The 23,297-nt window shown below is 41.0% G+C and overlaps 1 protein-coding gene across 1 annotated transcript in view; it reads right to left on the bottom strand.

Annotated features, from left to right (window-relative positions):
• FBXO42 (F-box protein 42) overlaps window positions 1–17,120 on the bottom strand; it is a 100,001-nt gene extending 82,881 nt beyond the window's left edge. Inside the window, exon 1 of the mRNA XM_035019696.1 lies at window positions 16,878–17,120. The gene's annotated coding sequence lies outside the window, so the exon portion shown is untranslated. The remainder of the gene's footprint in view (window positions 1–16,877) is intronic.
• Window positions 17,121–23,297: the final 6,177 nt, after the last annotated feature.

Genomic DNA, 23,297 nt, shown 5'->3' with positions numbered 1-23,297 from the left:
TGTGTGCCTCTCCCACTCCAGCCTAGTCCTCTGTCACTCCGACAAACTAAAATTTCCATAGAGCTTCTTCCTATTACCTCTGTGATTCCTTGTCCTTGATGCTCTGTTTGGGATACAATTTCATATGTGCCAACCTGCCTATCCTTCAAGGCTGGCTCAAGCACCACCTACTCTAGAAACCTTCCCTGATTTCTCCAACTAAAAGGAATCTCTTTTTCTGAATTCCCTTTAAATTTCTTTCTCACTTTCCACCATATATAATAATCAGGTACACACATTTCTCAGTAAGTATGGGTTATATGTCTAATTACGTATGTACTGCCTTCAGTAATTAGCAGGTAGCAGACAATGAATAAATGAACAGAATGGATCAATGACAAAAGAATAAAGATAAAATATAACTCAAAATTTCCAATCAAGTTGAGGACTGTGAAGGAAAACTAAACCGTGCCTGTCAAAATCTTTTAAAAACTGTTATCTGTCAACATTTTAAGTGCACATGCCAGATGATCCAGATGTTCTACTAGAAATATGTCTGAAGTAAACTCTGGCACAATTGCAAAATGGACGGTCAGTGCAGTACTTTTTCAACAGAAAAAAAGAAAAAAGAAAAGAAAAGGTAAAGAAAAGGAAACAAACTACATGTCCATTCACAGGGGAGTAGATAAATTATGACACAGTCATAATCCTAAGCAGCTGTTCAAAAGGAGGTAGAACTATATGTACTAACTTTATACTCTACAAGATATTGTAAAATTCAAAAAGCCATTTCTGCCTAAAAATGTAAGGATGAATTTTTTTGTAACCACAGAAAAAATTTCATTTCAAACTGTTAAAAGTAGTTATCTATGGCAGTTTGTAAAAAGGATTCGCTTATGTGAACTGGTTACAGCAAGCATCTGTTCTTTAATTTTTAAAAATGTCTTCCAAATTTTCAGTAAATCCAACTCAGTTCCAATTTTAAAATGTAAAAATGCATATTTAAAAGTAGAATATTCTATAGTCTAATTAAAAAGAAAAGACACCCAGGAGATTTTATAATATTCCTGCCAAAAATAAATATAAGAAAATTAGCAATTTTGTAATGTTCAGAATCAAAGTGCTGAGTGGTTTACATATTACAACTGTGTATCTTTAAGTAGGGGGAAAAACAAACTCTGCATTAATGGGTGTTCTCTACAGACAACTAAACATCAAGGTTTAACGCTATAGCTAAAATTATACTGGGCGCCTGGGTGGCTCAGTTGGTTAAGCGACTGCCTTCGGCTCAGGTCATGATCCTGGAGTCCCGGGATCGAGTCCCGCATCGGGCTCCCGGCTCGGCGGGGAGCCTGCTTCTCCCTCTGACCCTCTCCCCTCTCGTGCTGTTTCTCTCTCTCTCTCTCTCTCAAATAAATAAATAAATAAAATCTTTAAAAAAAAAATAAAATTATTCTAAAATTGTTCGAAACTTGCCAGACTTTTTTGGGCTTCGCTACTTTAAAACTGAGCAAAAGACTACAACAAAAGAATACATAAAGTATGGTTCCATTTATGGAAAGCTGACAAATAGGCAAAACTAAAGTACTATTTAGAGATATACATGCAGGTGATAACAGTATCAAGAAAAGCAAGGAAATTATCACAAAAGATGAACAGTGATTACTTCCAAGAGACAGCAATGGATGTCATTAAAGAGGAGTACACTGGAAGTGCTTCTGAGGCACCAGCAATATTCTACCTCTTGACTTGGTTGGTGGTTACACAGGTGTTTGCTTATAATTATTCTTTAAAACACATACATTTTATGCATTCTTCTGAATGTCTCACAATAGTTAAAAATCTAGCTGAACTTAACCTTTAACACTTTTTAATAATAACATAGAAAGATTTCTGCAGTTGAACTTTAAACATCTGCTCATATGTTTCATCTAGAATAGTTTCAGGGGTGCCTGACTGGCTCAGTCAGTGGAGCTTGCCGCTCTTGATCTTGGGGTTGTGAGTTCAAGCCCCACGATGGGTGTGGAGATTACTTAAAAAATAAAATCCTGGGGTGCCTGGGTGGCCCAGGTGGTTAAGCGTCAACTCTTGATTTTGGCTCAGGTCATGATCTTGGGGTCCTGAGATAGAGCCCCGTGTCAGGCTCCAAGCTCAGTGGGGAGTCTGCTTGAGGATTCTCTCTCTCCCTCTACTTCTGCCTCTCCCCCCCACTCGTGCATACTCTCTCTCTCAAATAATCCTTTTTTCGAAAAAAAGAAAATCTAAATAAATAAATAAATAAAATAACTTCAGCTAATAGCGCATAGCAAAACCAACCTGCCGAAGGTAAAAAGAAAACCCTACCTTTAGGAACTCAGGCAAAAAGGAGGAAATCTCTCACTGGAAATCTCTTAAAGTTCCAACGCTTCTCGAGTTTTAATGTGGATCTCATTAAACTACAGATTTGGATTCAGTGGGCCTGGAGTGGGACCTGACATTTTGCATTCTAACCCTGGTGATTCCAATGCTGCCACTGCACAGACTCAAGAGTAAAAAGTTCTTGGGGCACCTGGATGGCTCAGTCGTTAAGCGTCTGCCTTCGGCTCAGGTCATGATCCCAGAGTCCTGGGATCGAGCCCCACATCAGGCTCTCCCCTCAGCGGAAAGCCTGCTTCTCCCTTTCCCACTCCTCCTGCTTGCGTTCCCTCTCTCGCTGTGTCTCTCGCTGTCAAATAAATAAATAAAATCTTTAAAAGAAAAAAAAAAAGAGTATAAAGTTCTTAAACAGCCATTAAAATGTGGCTGGTGTCAAGATGATAAAATAAAAGGGAATTAGAGAGGGAGACAAACCATAAGAGACTCTTAACCCTAGGAAACAAACTGAGGGTTGCTGGAGGGGTGGGGGGAGGGGGGAGGGGTAACTGGGTGATGAGCATTAAAGGAGGGCACTTGATATAATGAGCACTGGGTATTATATGCAACTGATCAATCACTAAACTTTACCTCTGAAACTAATAATAAACTATATGTTAACTGAATTTAAATTTTTTTTTAAAGGAATCAACAGGTATTGAGAGTATGTGCCAGCTGCCTTATCTCATTTAACCCTTACCTCAACTCTATGAGGGCATTTTATCAGTCATGTTTTACAGATAAGGATAACAGGGCTCAAATAAATTAATTTGCTCATGACTACATAGCTTTGTAAAAAGAAGAGGAGCCAGAATTTGAATTGAATTCTATGATTCCATTTCTTAAAAAAGAGACCGTATAAATCAGGCTTTGAAATTAATTTAAAATAATTCTCAAAAAAATAACTATAACATGTTCCATTTCATAGTATCCTGCATACAGACTTTTACCTTCCCCCTTTGGTTCATTCTTCAAAATGGCCTTCCCTTTATTGTTATTCCCTCTGCTGTGATGCTGGTCATTGTTACTCACATTTAAACTACTACAGCTAATACCTATCTAATATCTAACTTCCCTGATTCCAGTCTCGGGCCCCATCAATTTATTCTGAAGTCTCCAGGAAAGAATTCACTAAATGTGAGCAAATGAGAAGCATGGGGAAATGGTGTTTAAGGAAGTAGAATTCAAAGTACTCTACAATCCCAAGATAACTCTTACCAAATCTCTCAGTTTGCACATAGAGCCAGCTTCCTCATGGACACACAAACCCATTCTACGAAGAACATAATACATTTTGACAAGATGCTTTAAGGGAATGGAAATTTTTATTTCTACTTCTATTTTTTTTGGTGGTGATGAGAGCAAAGGAATTCATAAAAGGTGAATAATCTGTTTATTCCCTATCCTCCAGAAACCTAAAGGACAACGGCATGTACACATAAAGTAAATCTTTGTTTCATAAGCTCACTTGACCATTAAAGAAAAAAAAAAATCACCTAGTAAGTAAATTTCCCAGAGACTATCCGAAAATAGGGAAGGGTCCAGGAATCTTTTTTTTTTTTAAACAAACACTACAGTAGATCCAAGTTCAGAAAACCCTCAGTAGTACTTTTAAAACTTAATCTGATGTTCTCATTTATAGTTTTCCTATGTGTTGCATACTTTACTGAGCAATAGGTTTAAAATATGGCTAATAAAATTTCCAGAAAAATATAAAATATTATAGCAGGAGATCTTAAAGATTACAGAGCAACTGAACCCTTATTGTACCAATGCGGAGAAACTGAGGTCAGAAAACATGCAACTTCCTAAAGTCGTGCAGGTAATTGGTGGCAAAACAGAACCTGTGTCTTTTGTTTTTCAGCTCAGTGTTCCTTCTAACACACCATACCCAAATCTACTTTCAAAAAAAGAGTGGTAGTAAAGCATTACTTATTGATGTTTATCAAAAACTGACTAGATGAACAAATCCAGCACATCCACACAATGAAGCTGAGAAAAAGATGGATTACTTCTGTTCCAATATGGCACAATCTCCAAGATACAGTAAAAGAGAAAGGTGCAGAACAGTGTTGTAGAGAGTTGTAGAGGGCAAACTGGAGTCTTTCATGTCAAGCAAGGGCCTGTGTCAAGCAATGACACAAGCAGTTAGGTACTGCAGCTAGGAGATGATATGGGGATAAGCATCAACTGACACCCCAGAACCAGTAACGAGCAGAACCAGAAGTCTGCAGAGACCCCAAACCGATTAAATCCCTTTAAAAAGGGAAGGATTTTGGCAGTAAACTGTCAGACTCTTCAGACCTGACCCCTCTATGTCTCACCCCATAAAAAAGGCAACTGCGGCCAAAGGCTCTGCCCGAAGGATCTCCAAACAAAACTGAGAGCCTTCCCTGCTTAAACATAAGCAGCAGGAAGTGCCGAGAGCTGAGCCAGACCAGACTGAGGACTCATCTCAACTGCACGCCCACAGACTGCCTTTGAGTTTGGTTCATTAACTTCGTGCACCTTTCTGTTATACAGCTCATTTTCTTTCCTGCTCTGTGTACTGTGTAAGAAGCCAAGTTTAATCACATGGTGAACTGTCATTGAGGTTGGAATCCTGAACCTGCTTTATAATTGTGACTTCACTTTGCTTTATGATTGAATAAAGCTGACACAGTGGAAAGACACAACTTGTGTGTGCACCTTCATAGTGTGCTCATGACAACAGTGTACATACTATGGCAACCTTTCATGTAAGAAAGGAGAAAAATGAATATATGCAGATATTTGCTTATTCTTGCAAAAAGAAACACTGAGAGGATAGACCAAAAATTAATAAAAATTAGGAGAGTCCAAGTACCAGTCATGTGGCACATCTTGGCAACTCCTCCTCATGGTCCCAGCTCTGAAAGTGGCAGCCAGTGCTTGAGGTGGTGACACTTCCTCCATATTCTTTTTTTTTTTTTTAAGATTTTATTTATCTACTTGAGAGCGAAAGAGAGCAAGAGCAAGAGAGCATGAGCGGGGTGAAGGGCAGAGGGAGAAGCAGACTCCCCGCTGAGCGGAGCCCAATGTGGGGCTCAATCCCGGGACTCTGAGATCATGACCTGAGCCAAAGGCAGACACCTAACCAACTGAGCCACCCAGGCGCCCCGTCCTCCATATTCTTTAAAAGTTCTGGTAATACCATCTAACCTTTAGGTTCCCCCAACTTTTTTTTTTTTTTTAAGATTTTATTTATTCATTTGACAGAGAGACAGCGAGAGAGGGAACACAAGCAGGAGGAGTGGGAGAAGGAGAAGCAGGCTTCCCGCTGAGCAGGGAGCCCAATGCTGGGCTTGATCCCAGGACCCCAGGTTCATGACCTGAGCCAAAGGTAGACGCCCAATGACTGAGCCACCCAGGTGCCCCTCCCCCAACTCTTGAGACTATAGTTTCACCCTATAGTTATGATTCTCTAAGTTACACCCTACTCTTTTTTCTACTGTCTTGCAACACATATACTACCAATTCTCTACACTAAATCTCCATTTGAATATCTAGGTACATTTTTTATTCTCTTGAATGGATCCTGACAGAATGTTAAGGGTAAAAAGAATCACAAAGGAATCTTAAATTTGCCTCAGTAATTTGGTTAGTATGGATACTATATTTTTAAAATTTCTTATGTCTACTGTAAGATAAAGTAAATAAATGTGAACAGTACTTAAAAACCAAGACTTCCAGTTAAAGAGAGACAAATACAAAATCTCTTAAAGAGAAAAAAACCTGCAATATGTTCAAATTAAACTGGAAACATCAATATGAAGTTTTTATTTCTAAAAAACATATTTTCCAATTCTGCCCATTGAAAGGACCTAGAAATAATGAAGACCCAGTAGCAATGAGCATTCCTAGCACTCAGATCTTAGGTTTCTAATGACATTACCTATAAAAGAAACTAGGTCTTCCTAGAAAAAAAAATGACTGATTTCAGTCAAGGACAGGGAAAGTACAAGGCGAATCTAGGATATCTTGTTGTGACAGAAAACAACCCAAAGACCAATGGGGGCATGTCAGAAGGACACAACATCAGCTTAAAGAGACTTACACTAGCCAAAGTTCAGTGTCAAAAAGACTAATGGCTGCAACTACATGTAAAATAATTAATAAATAAAAATCATGTACTTACAGTGATACAGAAAACAGCAAAGAAACTTATTTGCCACCAGTGAGGTGACCAATTCTTTACTAAGAAAATTTACAATGAAAAGCAAAGAATTAAACACTCTACCTTATTAGGAGAGATTTCTAGTAGCTCATTCTCAGTTGATCATATCTTGCCAGCTACTAAGTGTGGAAGGAAGAGAAATAATAATCATCCTTCTGCAACATCCAACGAAATAACTGATTCTGACAAGAATCATTAATGGATGCTAAAACCAACAAGTGAAAGACAGTTGAGAAATAGCATAATTGTGTTGTGTTAAATTGCTACCCCACAGATTACTTGATCACTATAAAGGGAAAGCTTTGTAATAGAAAGATCAAGACTTTCATATTAACCAAGTGATCAAATTTAGCATCATTATAATGGAAAAATATGACACCAAGTATGATACAATATGAGTATTCAGTATCACAAAGGATTGCAAATATGAATACAATCAAGCCTTGAGTCCTCTCAAAAGGGGATAAAGGGGCTAAATGACACAAGGAAACATTGAGACAAATCATGAACGTGAGTCTACCAGAGAACCAGACTGGTACCTTCAAGAAGTCAATGTCATTTAGGGAAAGAAAAAAGGGGGGTTGGGGCAGAGGGCTGTTTTAGATTAAGAAGCAAAAGCTAATTAAAGCCAAATGCAATTTAGGAATCCTGGCTGGATCCTGGTTCCTACTTCAGTCCTCTGCACTTGTTCTCTCTGTCCCCAAAACTTAACATTAAACATTGTGCCTTGTGTCTCAGCCTGAACATGACCTTCTCACAGAGGCCTCCTCTAAACCGTCCAATCTCAGCCTTCCCCTTCTGCTCCATGTTATTATCATATCACCCTGTTTTATTTTCTTCCTATACTTACTACAATCGGAAATTTTATTTATGCATTAATTGCTTTCTCCAAACTCAAATGTAATATCCAGGAAACTAGATACCTTGCCTATTTTGTCCACTGTATCCCCAATACCTTGAACCATGCCTAGCACATAATAGCATTCAATAAATATCTGGGGTTTTGGAGTTTTTTTTAAAAAAGATTTTATTTATTTGACAGAGAAAGCACAAGCATGGGAGCAGCAGGCAGAGGGAGAGGGAGAAGCAGGCTCCCCTCCGAGCACAGAGCCCAATGTGGGGCTCGATCCCAGGCCCCTGGGATCATGACCCAAGCCGAAGGCAGACGCTTAACCGACTGAGCCACCCAGGCGCCCCTCAATAAATATTTGTTAAGTAAATGGACCAAAAAAGGGCAACAAAGATTCAACAGACACTTGAGATCATACAGTATCTCAGAAAGCCCATGAGGAACATCAATCTTTAAGAATTGAAAGTATATACTAAATGAATATGAGTGCCTAATACATAAGCACTAAATGTGCCTACAAGGCACTAAAAATATTACATATGAATTACGCTGCATGATATATCCCTTTTAAGCTATTTGGCAGAAATTAATTAGCAAATAATTTTCTTTTTGAACATTAACTTTAACCTAATTGTGCAAGGACGAGTGGCTCAGTGGTAAAGCATACAGGAGATAGTATACAGAGCTGCAGAGTAGTTAAATGGAAAAAAAAAGAAAAAAAAAAAAAAAGGCCTGGGCTGCCTGGCTGGCTCAGTCAGTTGAGCGTCTGCCTTTGGCTCAGAACATGATCCCAGGGTCTTGGCTCCCAGGGTCTTGGCGGCGGGCTCACTGCTCAGCAGGGATTCTATTTCTCCCTCTGCCTCCCTGGCCCCCCATGCTCTCCCTCACGCGTGCACGCACGCTCTCTCCCTCAAATAAAAATAAATAAAATCTTTAAAAGAAAAAAGGCCCTCTACCTAGGAAGATGAATGTTCCAGTTGTACACACAAGCACAATATACATGAGAGGCAAGGCAAGGTACAATGAAGGTCATACAGAGAGTTCAAAAGATAAGCAGGGAACTAGGCACCAGTTACCATGGGTTCTTAATCAGAGGAGAAACATTCGAACGATATCCCTTAAGACTGTTCTGTCAAAATACTGTCACCTCAATCTTAACCATTTCCAAAGATTACTGAGAAGAAAATCTCAAATAACAGCAGCTTCTGTTTATTGAGTGTTTACCAATGTGTTAGGCATTTAGTTAAATATTTTACACATATGTCATGAGATAGGAATTGTAATTGCCATTTGAAGATGAGGGAGACTGAGATCATAAAACTACCAAATGGCAGAGCCCTGGCAACAAGAGCAGCTAAGAACTCTAACACTAATTCAGTCTGCTTTCAGCTCCTGAAAGCCTGGTCTAGAGTCACGGCAAAGTCAAGCAAACCTAAGGGATACTGAAGAAGAGAATACAGAACTGCATGGCAGGATACAGGAGATGAAAGATTTAAAAAAAAAAAAAAAAAAAAGATTCCTAGTTTTATGGTCTATCAGACCACAATAATATTATTCTACCTACGGATATAGGAATATTGAGAAGGGAACTTGTTTAGTGAAGGTTTTTACCTTAACAGAGGAGAGAGATGAGATAATGGACTCAGTTGTGAACACTTGCACAGCTGAGTTAGAGAATATGCTCTATGAAGTCCCTAGAGAACCAAGAAGCATAAAAGAAAGATCACATCTAGATGATTTAAGAGACATCAGGGCAGTGGTGTCAAATGAAGCCATGAATAAGCCCAGTTCTCCAATCAAGGGTAGAAAGAGAAGCACAGGAGAAAAAATAAAACGTGCATTCCTGCGACAGGACAGGTATGCCACTGGGACTACACTATAAAGAAGTTAGGAGATTAAGTTCCCCTTGTCCCAGTTTGATTTTTTTTTAAGTTTATTTATTCATTTATTTTTAAGATTTTATTTATTTATTCATGAGAGAGAGAGAGGCAGAGGCAGAGGCAGAGGGAGAAGCAGGCTCTCTGCAGAGCAGGGAGCCCAATGCGGGCTCAATCCCAGGACCCTGGGATCATGACCTGAGCCAAAGGCAGACGCTTAACCGAATGAGCCACTAAAGCGTCCCTACTTATCTATTTATTTGTGTAACCTCTACACCCAACGTGGGGCTCAAACTCACGAACCCACGATCAAGAACTGCATGATTGAGCTGCACAATCAATCCACCGACTGAGCCAGCCAGGCACCCCTTGTCCCCAGTTTTAATGTTCCATAAAAACAATATAATAACATCTAACATTTGGATGTTTATATGTGCTACACAGTGTGCTGAGAAGTTCACATACATTCCCATATTTAATTGTCCCACAACACAGGCATCATTATCCTCATTTTTTTTTTTTAAGATTTTATTTATTTTTTGACAGAGAGAGACACTGCGAGAGAGGGAACACAAGCAGGGGGAGCAGGAGAGGGAGAAGCAGGCTTCCCGTCAAGCAGGGAGCCCAACACGGGGCTCGATCCCAGGACCCCGGGATCACGACCTGAGCTGAAGGCAGACACTTAACGACTGAGCTACCCAGGCGGCCCCATTATCCTCATTTTATAGATGAAAAAACTGAGACTTAGAGAAGCTAAGATCCATACTAGGAGAGAGAAGTAGGGTATGAGCCTGAGTCTACCTGAGGTGAAAGCCTAGGATCTTAATTACTATGTTAAAATAAGTGGTTTTCAAGCCATCCCACAGAGCATACATAAACCATTAAGTTACTTTTTTTTTATTGTGGTAATATATACATAACAAAATTTGCCATCTCAACCATTTTTAAGTGTGCACTTTGGTGGTCTTATGTACATTCACACTGTCATAAAACCACCCCCCCATCCATCTCCAGAACTTGTAATCATCCCAAACTGAGACTCTTTAACTTTAAACTGTAATTCCCCAAACCCTCCTCTCTCCAGCCCTTGGCAACTACCATTCTACTTTCTGTCTCTATGAATTGGACTACTCTAGGTACTTGGTATAAGTGGAATCTACAGTCCTTGTTCTTTTTTGTCAGGCTTATTTCACCTATCATGTCTTCAAGATTTGTTACCATTAAATTACTTTTAAGGTAAATAAAATGTGAAATTTTAACCCTCCAGGTCATTATACATCTCTAGAGAATTACATTCCCAAATTCCATATGATGTATGAAACACTCTTGGAGGAGAGAACTGCATTTTGTGAGAAAAAAGGGGAGAGGTGAAAAAGGTAGACAAATCAAAATTTGAAGGACCCACAGGGAAGTAAACCTTTAGTTTCAGTAACAAGGAAGAGAGCAGCTTGCTTGATCTTGACTAGACCAAAGGATCTATTTGGGAAGATGTCATTAAGTATCAAATCAAAAGTTAAGAAAAAGAGTCCTGCACAACACAATGCAAACACAATACTGTTTGATCCCAAGACAAGACGTTCCTTTTTGGCAAGACATAGCAAAGACTACTAATAAAAAAGCTTTAGGGGCACCTGGCTGGCTCAGTCGGTAGGGCATGTGACTCTTCATCTCAGGGTTGTAGGTTTGAGCCCCATGTTGGGTGTGGAGGTTGCTTAAAAACAGAATCTTAGGGCGCCTGGGTGGCTCAGTTGGTTAAGCGACTGCCTTCGGCTCAGGTCATGATCCTGGAGTCCCGGGATCGAGTCCCGCATCGGGCTCCCTGCTCGGGGAGGAGCCTGCTTCTCCCTCTAACCCTCCCCCCTCTCATGTACTCTCTCTCTCTCATTCTCACTCTCTCAAATAAATAAATAAATCTTTAAAAAAAAAAAGCTTTAAAAAGAAACATTGAAATAGAAGGATAAATTCCATTTCCCTCTGACTTCCATTTGAAAAGCCAGGAGATGGGAAAGGCAACATTTTAGTAAAACTGTATTTTTTTTATTATGTTAGTCACCATACAGTAAGTACATCATTAGTTTTTGATGTAGTGGTCCGTGATTCATTGTTTGCGTATAACACCCAGTGCTCCATGCAATACATGCCCTCCTTAATACCCATCACCGGGCTAACCCATTCCCCCACCCGCCTCCCCTCTAAAACCCTCAGTTTGTTTCTCAGAGTTCAGTCTCTCATGGTTCATCTCCCCCTCCAATTTCCCCCCTTCATTTTTCCCTCCCTTCTCCTAATGGCCTCCATGCTATTCCTTATGTTTCATAAATAAGTGAAACCATATGATAACTGACTTTGTCTGCTTGACTTATGTAAAACTGTATTGATGAATTTATAATTAACATCAATCTTTCTCCAAACAATGCACTAAGAGGTTCATTCCGGAAAAAAATTCCTTGTTCTCTATTAGCAACATGAAGCAAGCATTTTAGCATATGTGCTGCCGAAGCGAGCACTTGAACCAAGCATTTAAAATGAGATTAATAGGGGCCCCTGGGTGGTGCAGTAGGTTAAGCATCCAACTCTTGGTTTTGGCTCAGGTTGTTATCTCATGGTGCTGAGACAGAGCCCCAGGTGGGGCTCTGCAGTCAGGGCAGAGTCGGCTTGAGATTCTCTCTCCCCCCTCCCTCTGCCCTGCCCACCCATGCATGCTCTCTAGCTCTCTAAAATAAATCAATCAATCTTAAAAAATTAATAAAGCGAGAATAATAAAGGAAACACAAATTTGGAAAGTATGCCCTACTAGTGAATTCCTTAAAATAGTAGAAATAAAAGTATTCAAAATAGGGGCGCCTGGCTGGCTCAGTCAGTAAAGCATGTGACTCTTAATCTTGGATTCGTGAGTTCAAGCCCCACACTGGACATACAGCTTCTCTTAAAAAAAAAAAGTATCCTAAATATTAAATATTCTAAAAAAATAACAGCTGAAACTAAAACCTGTTCGCCTTTATAGAAATTAACTGAACTACCTCAAATTTATGTATTAGTAGAGGATAAGTTACTGTAGTAATAATTTACAAGTGACTACTACTTTAATAATACCTATGCATTTATCAGATTTATATATATAAATAAGCATCAAAGCACCACAAGATTATTTCCACTTTGGAAACAAAACACAGAACAGTGACACTGGGAAAAAAATAAAAACTTGGGGGAAAACTTTACAACTTAAAAAGTAGAAATTTAATACAGAAAGAATCAAATTTCAAAGCAAATTTGCTTTCTAATACAACCATGAGTAAGGAAGAGCAAATTTAAGCTATAGGAATACCACTAAGTTGTAATTTTACAAGACATTTAGAGGGTCACAAGAAACAATTTAGTTCTTTTTTTTTTTTTTTCCTCTTCCAACACTTTTTTTGTTTAAAGTAAGCTATACTCGGGGCACCTGGGTAGCTCAGCAGTTAAGTGACCGACTGGTCATTCCAACTCAGGTCATGATCTCATAAGTTGAGTGATAGAGCCCGTGTCAGGCTCCGTGCTCAGCAGAGAGTCTGACTGAGGATTCTTTCTCCCTCTGCCTCTGCCCTTTCCCACGCACGCGCTCTCTCTCACACTCTCTCTAATAAATAAATCTTAAAGTAAGCTTGAACCAACAACCCGGAGATCAAGAGTAGCATGCTCTATCAACTGAGCCAGCCAGCACCCCCAGGTCACAAAAAACAGCTTAGAAAATAAGCTGGGGGCACCCAGGTGGCTCAGTCAGTTAAGCATCCACCTCTTGGTTTCGGCTCAGGGCATGATCTTGGGGTCCTGAGATCAAGCCCCACATGGGAGACTGCTCGAGATCCTCTCCCTCCGCCCCACCCCCCATTCGTGATCCCGCACTCACGCGCACTCTCTCTCTCTCTCTCAAATAAATAAATAAATAAGTCTAGAAAGAAAGAAAGAAAGAAAGAAAGAAAGAAAGAAAGAAAGAAAGAAAGAAAGAAAGAAAGAAAGAGAAAAGCTGAATTATGAGCACAATACTGGGCAATTTTTTTTTTAAGCTTATTTATTTACTTAAGTAATCTCTACACCCAACATGGAGCTCCAACTCACAACCCCAAGATCAAGAGTCACATGCTCTTGCAACTGAGACAGCCAGGTACCCTAAGACTGGGCAATTTTAAAATGACTTGTCTATATGTCATATCCTTCTATATGTAACAAACTCACAATATAGGAAAATAAACAGACACATCACCTTGATTTTTCTGTCAACCAACACCTTAAAGCCCTCATTTTCAGTGTTGAATGTTTACATGGTAACATGTAAACATGAGTGTTACCAAACTGTAAATGTTCTACTAATATTGCACCCCGTAAAGATTCTACACATCCAAAAACTCATAAAATGCTTGCAATATAGGCGATAACATGCTAAATTAATTATAAAACTACCACAGCACTAAGATGAGGAACTTGTATTGGGATACAGAAGTTCAATATCAGAGATGCTAAGCAACCTTTATCTACATGAATGGATTCTATAAAATAGTGTAGTCCTGGTTTAAATTGTCAGCTTCACCCAAAAGAAAAAAGACCGTCTTGTTTGATTATTGGGAGAAAGCAGACAGTACTAATAACTAGTTATAGTCAACATTCTAAGGGATTGACAACTAAGCATTAACTAAATGTGATCAAATTAAAATCATACGTTGCTTCTTATGCCAGTTTACAAAACAAAAACAAAAACATCATCAGCCTAAAGTTGTCTCCATTTAGTAATCTGAGATATTTTCATTGCAGCTGCAATGTTTTTGTTTGTTGCCTGGCATATGACTCACTCTCAGGTTCTCCCAAGACTGTTGGATTTTTGAGAATGCAGAAATCATAACTGGGGCATACTGTGTGGGAAGTGTCATGACAGTGAATGAATAAAAGGGGGAAAGAACTCATGATAAAAATTTTGGGGGGGAGGCACCTGGGTGGCTCAGTCATTGGGCGTCTGCCTTCGGCTCGGGTCATGATCCCAGGGTCCTGGGATTGAGCCCAGCATTGGGCTCCCTGCTCAGTGGGGAGCTTGCTTCTCCCTCTCCCACTCCCCCTGCTTGTGTTCCCTCTCTCACTGTGTCTGTCAAATAAATAAATAAAAATAAAAAATTTTTTTTAAGTTCTTATAAAAAGCAAGTCACTCACAAAAGGCAGATTTTTCTGCAGAATAGGAATGGCTGTGAAGCCATCCTGGCTCTAAGAAGCCTTCCTTGATTCCCTTGGTTGGATTCTGTGCACGTCTTACTTCTTACACTATAACATACTTAACTGGTTTCCTTGTCTGGCTCCCCAACCAGACTGTAGGCAACTTGAGACCAAAAGGTGTCTTACCTTAGAATCATTAGTACCTACTTCCCAGCGTATATAGAGGGCCCTCAGTAGGGGGTTTTCATAAAACTGATCGTTGAATAATCAACCTTACACTTACCTGTTATTTTACAAAGGACTCTCACAAAACATTACCTCTTTTGACCCATGTAACAATGTTGAAATAGAAAAGACATTAATTAATCAGCTTCTGGTTTTGTAAAGAGTTGCTAATTCACTAAAACGACCTTGAAATCACAAAAGCTAATCACTTATCTGTTCATCTTTGATATAACTTCTTGGGACCTCAATGTTCTTGTAAAACCCAGCGGTTTTACTAGCATTTTCTGTGCCTGCTCTTCATAATAGGTAGGAATCACACACAGCTCTGAATCTTACAGGAGTTTAACTACATAAAGCAGTGTTATATGAAGGCTCTTTTAAGAAATCAGAGAGTAAGGAGCATCCTAAGCTATTTTTCCTGATCCTGTTCTTTTTGTGACTCTGAGAAAGTAAGGAACTGCAAAGGGCAAAATGCTAGAGAGTGAATGATGTCATGGATGTCATGAAGTTGCATCAATACCTGATGATGATTTAGCACAACAATGCAACACATTATGCCAAGAAGCATAATGTCAAACCATCAGGATGTTTTACTGCATTATTTCATGATTCGTAGCAAATTGAAATTTAAGGTGGCTCTCCAATTTTCTGTGAAGTTATTTGTTCAGGTTTACATCTTTATGAAAGGCACTAAGAAAATCTATAAATCTCTATGGGAAAAGCTTTAAGAAAAGGTCAAAGAATTAGCTATTATTAAACCAAGCAGTTGTCATTTTAACAATTAAAAGCTTTTTGAAGCAGACAGAACATCCGTTGGTCAATGTTGATTAATAGATTTATACTGGGTTTGTCAAAAGCAAACAGTTACAGGGTATAAAATGACAACACACAATAGAAAGGACACCCAATCAGATTATACACATGAATATGCTCAATAGTTAGGAATTTGATAGAGTCACTATTCACTGTAAAAGCTACAGACTGAATTTTAAATGTTCAACTCAAAATGATGGTATTTCTCCTCTAATTTCCTTCTCCCTTTAAACCCATGTCGTCATCATTGCAAGCACAAGGAAAACAAATTTAAGTTACAAAGATATTCGGTGTGTCCACGCCAAAGCCATTGCCTCAACATTTCCCCCATAGCACAATTCCAACTGATTCCATCATTCTTCAAGGAAGACATCACAAGGCTTCAAACCGGCTTCCCAACGTGAGAAACGAAATCAAAACCTCCCAATTAGCAGCTGAACAACAAAAACTTATTCTCAAAAAGGAATAACAAGCATAGTAGAATGTCCTTGCCAGCAAGTGAGAACTGGTAAGGTGCTTAAATCTTCACCCAGAGCAATCAGAATCCCACCACAGAAAAGCCCAAAGACTTTGGCAATTAAGGAAAGCTTTTATTTTCCTAATAAAATTCGGGAGATTTAACATAAAAAGCAATTAGCTATTCCGAATCTCAAAAACACAAAGGTTTTCAAACAAACGAAGACTTCATTAGCACCGAAGTTACTCTGCAGAGACTATCAAGATCTCAGAATCGGTTTTTCTCCGTTTACAGATTCGTTCCCACCCTCCACCGTTCCCTTTGCACAAACAATTCTCACAGCCACAACGTGGATTGCTGTCTCAATCAAGGAGACCCGCAGCTCCCACTTGGCCGGAGGAACACTCAAAAAGCTAAGCGGTAAGACAGACTGCTTGTTTTATTTTTTAAACCAATTCCAAAATCTTCCCCTTTGCAGCTACAGCTTCCCAGATGCTGGCCCCTCGCCGCAGCCCCAATTTTGGAAGGCACTGGACTCCGGCTCCTCAGCGCAAGACGTTAAAGATCCGGAGGCTGGGTGAAAGATAGGTATCTGACACTCTGAGAGCCATCCCTGCCCTAGTCATACACCCTTTCGTGGACCCGGTGAGGGGATATGAACCGCCCTACTTGAGGAGGGGGGCCGGGTTCACTCCCATTCCAAGGGCTGGGTGGAAAGGGGCACTCCTCCTCCCTGCCTAACCCAGAGAGGCCGAGGATGACGACAGCAAGGCCCCCAGGCCAGCCGGCACCGACCCCCGGGCACGATGCGCGGCCTGCGCGGGGCCAGGGACGCCCCCTGCCCCCTGCGGGCCTGGGGCATAAAGGGCAGAAGGCGCCGGCTCCCCGCCGCGGCCCCAGGAGAGGGAGAAGCCTCACCTGGCCCAGCCCGCGCCACGCTCTCGGGTTCGCTCCGCTGGCGACGGCGATGAGGGAGCCGGGGACAGGGCCAGAGCAGAGGCGCTCCGCCTCAAGCGGCGCTTGCCGCCCTGGGGCTCCTTACAGCTGGCGGGACCCAGAGCCGCCCGGAGCCGCCATCTTCCTCCACTCAAACGCCGCCGCCGCCGCCGCTGCTGCTGCTCTGGTCCGGAGAAGACAGCGCGGTGTGCGCATGCGCCGGGGTCCAGCGCGGAGGGCGCGCTCGCACATACGTCAGCGCGGCAGGCCCGCGCGAGGCGGCCTGGGGATGGCGCCATGTTGGGAAGGGACGTGGTCCCAGGCAGAGGTTCCGCAGAGGCTGGAACGCCGCCCCGGGCAGTGAAGCTGGAGTGGGGAAACGTCGCGCTTCTGCGCCCGCCTTCCTTGAGTCCCTAGAACCGACCTCAGGGTGCACCCACCCTCCTTTGCACTTAGGCCTAGGGGCAACTGGGCAGTTTTCCCAATGGCTTGAGACTGTGTAGACCTAGGGCCAGGAATTAACTCCAACTCATTTGGACCCCCGGGGGCCTGATGAGCACAAGGGAGGGCTGTGGTGAATGGAAGTGCTCTTGGACGTCAACTGAAGAAGGGAAACTCAGTGCCTTGATTGTGCAATCGAAGCCTCCCTTAATGGAGGCAACCACTGTGTGACTTGTTACTAGCTCCATTTTTCAGATGAGGAAAACTGAGGCGCAGAGTATTATCAGTATATTTTCCCGAAGCCCACACATCTGAGGGGCGAGATGGGGGTGGGGGAGACAGGGCAGAATTTGGACTTAGGCGTATATGATTCCCAAGCTCCCGTACTTTACGGTAGCACTATCACCAGGTGGCGGGGTCCAACAAAATACCCCTTTCAAGGGGGAAACCTGGTGTGTAGGTGAGAATCTTCCTGGACTCATAAGTACAGCAAGTGGTCTAGGGAAATGCCAGAGATACAGAGCTCAAGGGGCTTCGGTCTTCACCGTTTGCGCCTGAAACTGAAGCAATCTTCAGCTGCCAGCCCACCGTTCAGGAATAAAGGCGACCTTCTGGGGTCTCTCTTGGGACATAGGTCTGGGTCAGAACCCAAGTCCCCTCTCAAGTTGGGAGGGCAAGGTGCTGTTGAGGAGACGTGGGTCAGCCTCACTCCAGAAACACTGGATCTGTGGTCCTCAAACTTGAATAATGCAGAGGCCCCAGGGGATATACTCATGGAATCCCAGTATGAGAAACCCTGATTTAAGAAACTCAAAGTCTTTCAGTTAGGAAATGTCACTATGAAAGAGAAACTTGGCAACTGTAACTGGTAAAAGAAATATTAAAATCCTGGAACGCCTGGGTGGCTCAGTTGTTAGGCGTCTGCCTTCGGCTCAGGTCATGATCCCAGCGTCCTGGGATCAAGTCCCACATCGGGCTCCCTGCTCAGTGGGAAGCCTGCTTCTCCCTCGCCCACTCCCCCTGCTTGTGTTCCTGCTCTCGCTGTCTCTGTCAAATTAAAAAAAAGAAAAGAAAAGAAATATTAAAATCCTGTCATTAAAAACCCCAAACATAAAAATTGCCATAGAGCTTGTGACCAATCCCACCACCCACCAAAATACTCTATAGAGCCCAATGTTAGAAACACTGGACCAACTATTAAGGCTTCCTTTTAAAAATGCAGGTTCCAGGGCCCACCTTTAGACCCCACCCACCCACCTCAGACGTTTTCTAAAACTTTCTAGGACTTCTGATGCTCAGGTTGGTTTGGAACTGCTGGATCATGTTAGAACAAGTTCAAATATAGAACCACTCCCCCACTCAATCCCCTAAGTCAAAGACAGCAGATTGTTCTGTTTTGTTCACTGCTATATCATCTAATATAGAGACTGGCACACAGTAGAGACTTACTAAATATGTGTTGAATAAGTGAACACATTGGGAATTTGACAACTAAGAGGGCATCTAGTCAACAAATATTTAGTGAGCACCTATATGTGCCAAACCATGTAATATGTATAGTAACATTTTTAAATAAAACTAACAAAGCCCCGTGCCCTCATAGACGTCCCCTAGAGTTACTGGAAGAGACAGACAATAAACAAGTAAATAAGCCAATATAAAATTATTAATTGTGATAAGCATGACAGTATTATTATTAAAGCAAAATCTTTAATAATAATCATAGCTGATGTTTATTGTGTGCCCTTATTATGTGTCAAACTGCTAAGTAGGTGCCATTATTGTGCTTATTTTGCAGATGATGAAACTGCGGAGGGGCGCCCGACTGGCTCAGCTGGTGGAGCATGTGACTCTTGATCTCCAGGTTGTGAGTTTGAGCCTCATGTTGGGTGTAGAGATCACTTAAAAATAAAAAAAAAATTTTTTAAGATTTTATTTATTTATTTGACAGAGACAGACACAGCGAGAGAGGGAACACAGCAGGGGAAGTGGGAGAGGGAGAAGCAGGCTTCCCGCAGAGTGGGGAGCCCGATGTGGGGCTCCATCCCAGAACCCTGGGATCATGACCCGAGCAGAACACTTAACGACTGAGCCACGCAGGGGCCCCAAAAATAAAATCTTAAAAAAAGGGCAAAAGAAACTGAGGCACACGGGGATTAACTAGCTCAACCCAGGATCACAGGCAAAGGTTTGAACCCAGGTGGTTTTGCTTCAAAGACTTTGTTATTATTATTAATTTTGTTCATTATTTTTTCCAATTTTTTTATTGTGATAAAATAGACATAAAAAACAAACAACATTTACTATCTTACCCTTTTGAAGTAGCATTCATTGCTATGAAGTACATTCATATTGTTATGCAACCATCACCAACATCCATCTCTAGAACTTTTTTTCTTTAAAGATTTTATTTATTTATTTGACAGAGAGAGACACAGCGAGAGAGGGAACACAAGCAGGGGGAGTGGGAGAGGGAGAAGCAGGCTTCCTGCGGAGCAGGGAGCCCGATGTGGGGCTCGATCCCAGGACCCAGGGATCATGACCTGAGCCGAAGGCAGAAGCTTAACGAGTGAGCCACGCAAACTACAGTTCAACATACAATATTATATTGGTTTCAGGTGAATGATACAATGATTCAACATTTATATACATTTCAAAGTGATCACCACAGACATATCTACCAAGTGTTACCACATAAGGTTGTTACATATTATTAACTATATTCCCCATGGTGTACATTGTATACAGTGACTACATGATCCCATTGTACATAGCTGTCTTTTTTATTTTATTCATTTATTTATTTATTATATATTTATATTTATATATTTATTATTTATTTATATATTTATTTTTATTTTATGACTGGAAGTTTGTACTTTTCATCTCCTTCCCCTATTTCACCCATTCTCCCACCTCCTCCCTCTGGCAACCACCACATTGTTCTCTGTATCTATCAGTCTGTTTCTGTTCTGTTTTGTTTGTTCATTTGTTTCAGGTTTGGTTTTTTTTTCTTTAAGTTTAGTTATTTATTTTTTAAAGTAATCTCTACACCCAATGTGGGGCTTGAACTCACAACCCTGAGATCAAGAGTTGCATGCTCTACTGACTGAGCCAGTCAAGCACCTGTTTTGTTTTTTTAGTTGCCATATATAAGTTAAATCATACAGTATTTGTTTTTTCTCTGACTTATTTCATTTAGCATAATACCCTGTAGGTCCATCATGTTGTCACAGAGGGCAAGATTTAATTCTTTTTTATGGCTGAGTGATATTCCATTGTATAAATATATCACATCTTCTTTATCCACTCATCCACCAATGGGCACTTAGATTGTTTCCATATCCTAGCTATTGTAAATAATGCTGCAATAAATATAGAGATGCATATATCTTTTTGAATTAGTGTTTTTGTTTTCTTCAAGTAAATACCCAGAAGTAGAATTGCTGGATGTTATGGTAGTTCTAGTTTTGATTTTCTGAGGAATGTCCATACTGTTTTCCACAGTGGCTGCACCCATTTACATCCCCACCAATAGTGCACAAGGATTCCCTTTTCTCTACTTCCTTGCCAACACTTGTTTTTTCTTGTGTTTTTGTTAATAGCCATTTTCACATGTGTGAGGTGATATCTCTTTGTGGTTTTGATTTTCATTTCCCTGATGATGAGTGATGATGAGCACCAAAACCTATGGTATTAATCTCTATGCAATATTCCTTCTGACAAACAGGAGGAGATAAGATTGAGGCCAGTTTATATATGATCTGAAATATCATCAGGAAAACTGGGTATTACCTTCTAGGTCATGGAGATTTGGGGACAGGGAGGATATATGATGAAAATAGTATTTTAGAGGGGCGGCTGGGTGGCTCAGTCGGTTAAGCATCTGCCTTTGGCTCAGGTCATGATCCCAGGGTCCTGGGATAGAGCTCCACGTTGGGCTCCCTGCTCAGCGTGAGCCTGCTTCTCCCTCTCCTCCCCGCTTGTGCTCTCTCTTGCTATCTCTGTCACTATCTGTCTCTCTCTGTCAAATAAATAAACAAAATCTTTATTTTTTTTAAAAGATTTTATTTATTTATTTGACAGAGACAGCAAGAGAGGGAACACAAGCAGGGGAAGTGGGAGAGGGAGAAGCAGGCTTCCCGCGGAGCAGGGAGCCCGACAAAAGATGAGGCTTGGATGAGATGGGCGGCAGTCACCTCTCTATAAGTGTAAAAGAAAAGTTAGTTTTCCTCCAGAGTCTATTCCAATAATCAATTGTGAAGTTCATTTCTTATGTATATGCTCATGTAGAATAAGTAAGCTATTAGCATAGAACAACATTCAAAAGGTACAAAAGGACACATAAAAATTACGTCCATCCTACCAGTCCCCCAGCAACCTCTCTCCTCCATCGAAGTGATGCATTACAAGGAACCATTACAAGTTCCTTATATCTTTCCAGAGAGGCATACACAAAAACACACATACACGTATAGGGGTACCTGCCTGGCTCATTCGGAAGAGCATGCAACTCTTGATCTCTGGGTTCTGAGCTTGAGCCCCACATTGGGGGTAGAGATTACTTAAATTAAAAACAAAAAAAAACAAACAACAAACAACAAACAAAAAAACCCAACCCACATACACATTAAAATAAATAAACCTACAGATATCAGCAAACTATACATGTTGCTCTTTACCTTGCTGCTTTTATTATTATTATTATTATTATTATTATTATTTAACTATAATTCTCTGAGGTCATTCGATGTCAGCATGTTTAGGACCATCAAAATTTTGTTAACAAATTGCATTCTAAAGTACCATGGTATCTTTTAAACAAATGCTCTAGAGATGGACATTTGTCTCTACTGTTTTGTGACTATAAACAAAGTAGCAAAGAATATCTTTGTACTTTTATTATTTGCATATGGGCAAATGTATCTATAGGAAAATTTCCTAGAAATGCAATTGCTGGGTCAAAAGGCATGTACCCTTTAAACATTGGTAAGTTTGCTCTTTCTTTCTTTCTTTCTTTCTTTCTTTCTTTCTTTCTTTCTTTCTTTCTTTCTTTCTTTCCTTTCTTTCTTCTTTCCTCCTTTGCCATTTATTTCTTAACACAACTGCCTACATAGCCTCAGCTTGTGCATTAGATGGAATGTTTTCTCACTGTGGGTTTTGCTCTTTTTTTGGCGGGGGGGAGGGAGAGGGAGAGAGAGAATCCCAAGCAGGCTCCAGGTTCACCAGCACAGAGTCCGATGCAGGGCTCAATCTCACAACCCTGAGATCATGACCTGAGTTGAAATCAAGAGTCAGATGCTTAACTGACTGAGCCACCCAGGTGCCCCTGGGCTTTGATCTTAATTCCTATCACATCTCAGTGTTTTATGTGGTGTATCAAATGTGCCTGCAGTTCTGAATGCAAGTCCCAAACATGAGTGGTATATCAAACGTATTTCACAGGAAAGAGAAACTCATGTTTTAGGATATCCGTTAATATCTATATGTGCCCCTACTTCAACTTTTGGGGCTTTCCCCCAGTGGAAGAAAACCACCACCACTTTCTCAATTTTATTTATTTATTTTTTTAAAGATTTATTTATTTATTTATTTGACAGAGAGAGACACAGCAAGAGAGGGAACACAAGCAGGGGGAGTGCGAGAGGGAGAAATCAGGCTTCCCGTGGAGCAGGGAGCCCAATGCGGAGCTCAGTCCCAGGACCCCGGGATCACGACCTGAGCTGAAGGCAGACACTTAACGACTGAGCCACCCAGGTGCCCCCACTTCCTCAATTTTAGAGCTTATTTGGCCCCATCTCTTCATTTTGCAGATGGGGAAGGGACTTGCCCAAGGTCACAAGGGGCCTATATGATTAACTAGGGCCGGTCTCCTGGTAGCCCATCTGTTGGAACAAAAGCTATTTCCTTTGCAGGATCCTCCAATGGTCTCCAAGATCGCTATCTTTCTGTTCTCCTAGA

Source organism: Mirounga leonina, unplaced genomic scaffold (assembly GCF_011800145.1).
Source record: "Mirounga leonina isolate KUSES-001 unplaced genomic scaffold, KU_Mleo_1.0 Mir_173, whole genome shotgun sequence".
In the NCBI taxonomy this organism is placed as follows: domain Eukaryota; kingdom Metazoa; phylum Chordata; class Mammalia; order Carnivora; family Phocidae; genus Mirounga; species Mirounga leonina.
This window is presented reverse-complemented; position numbering and strand designations above follow the sequence as displayed.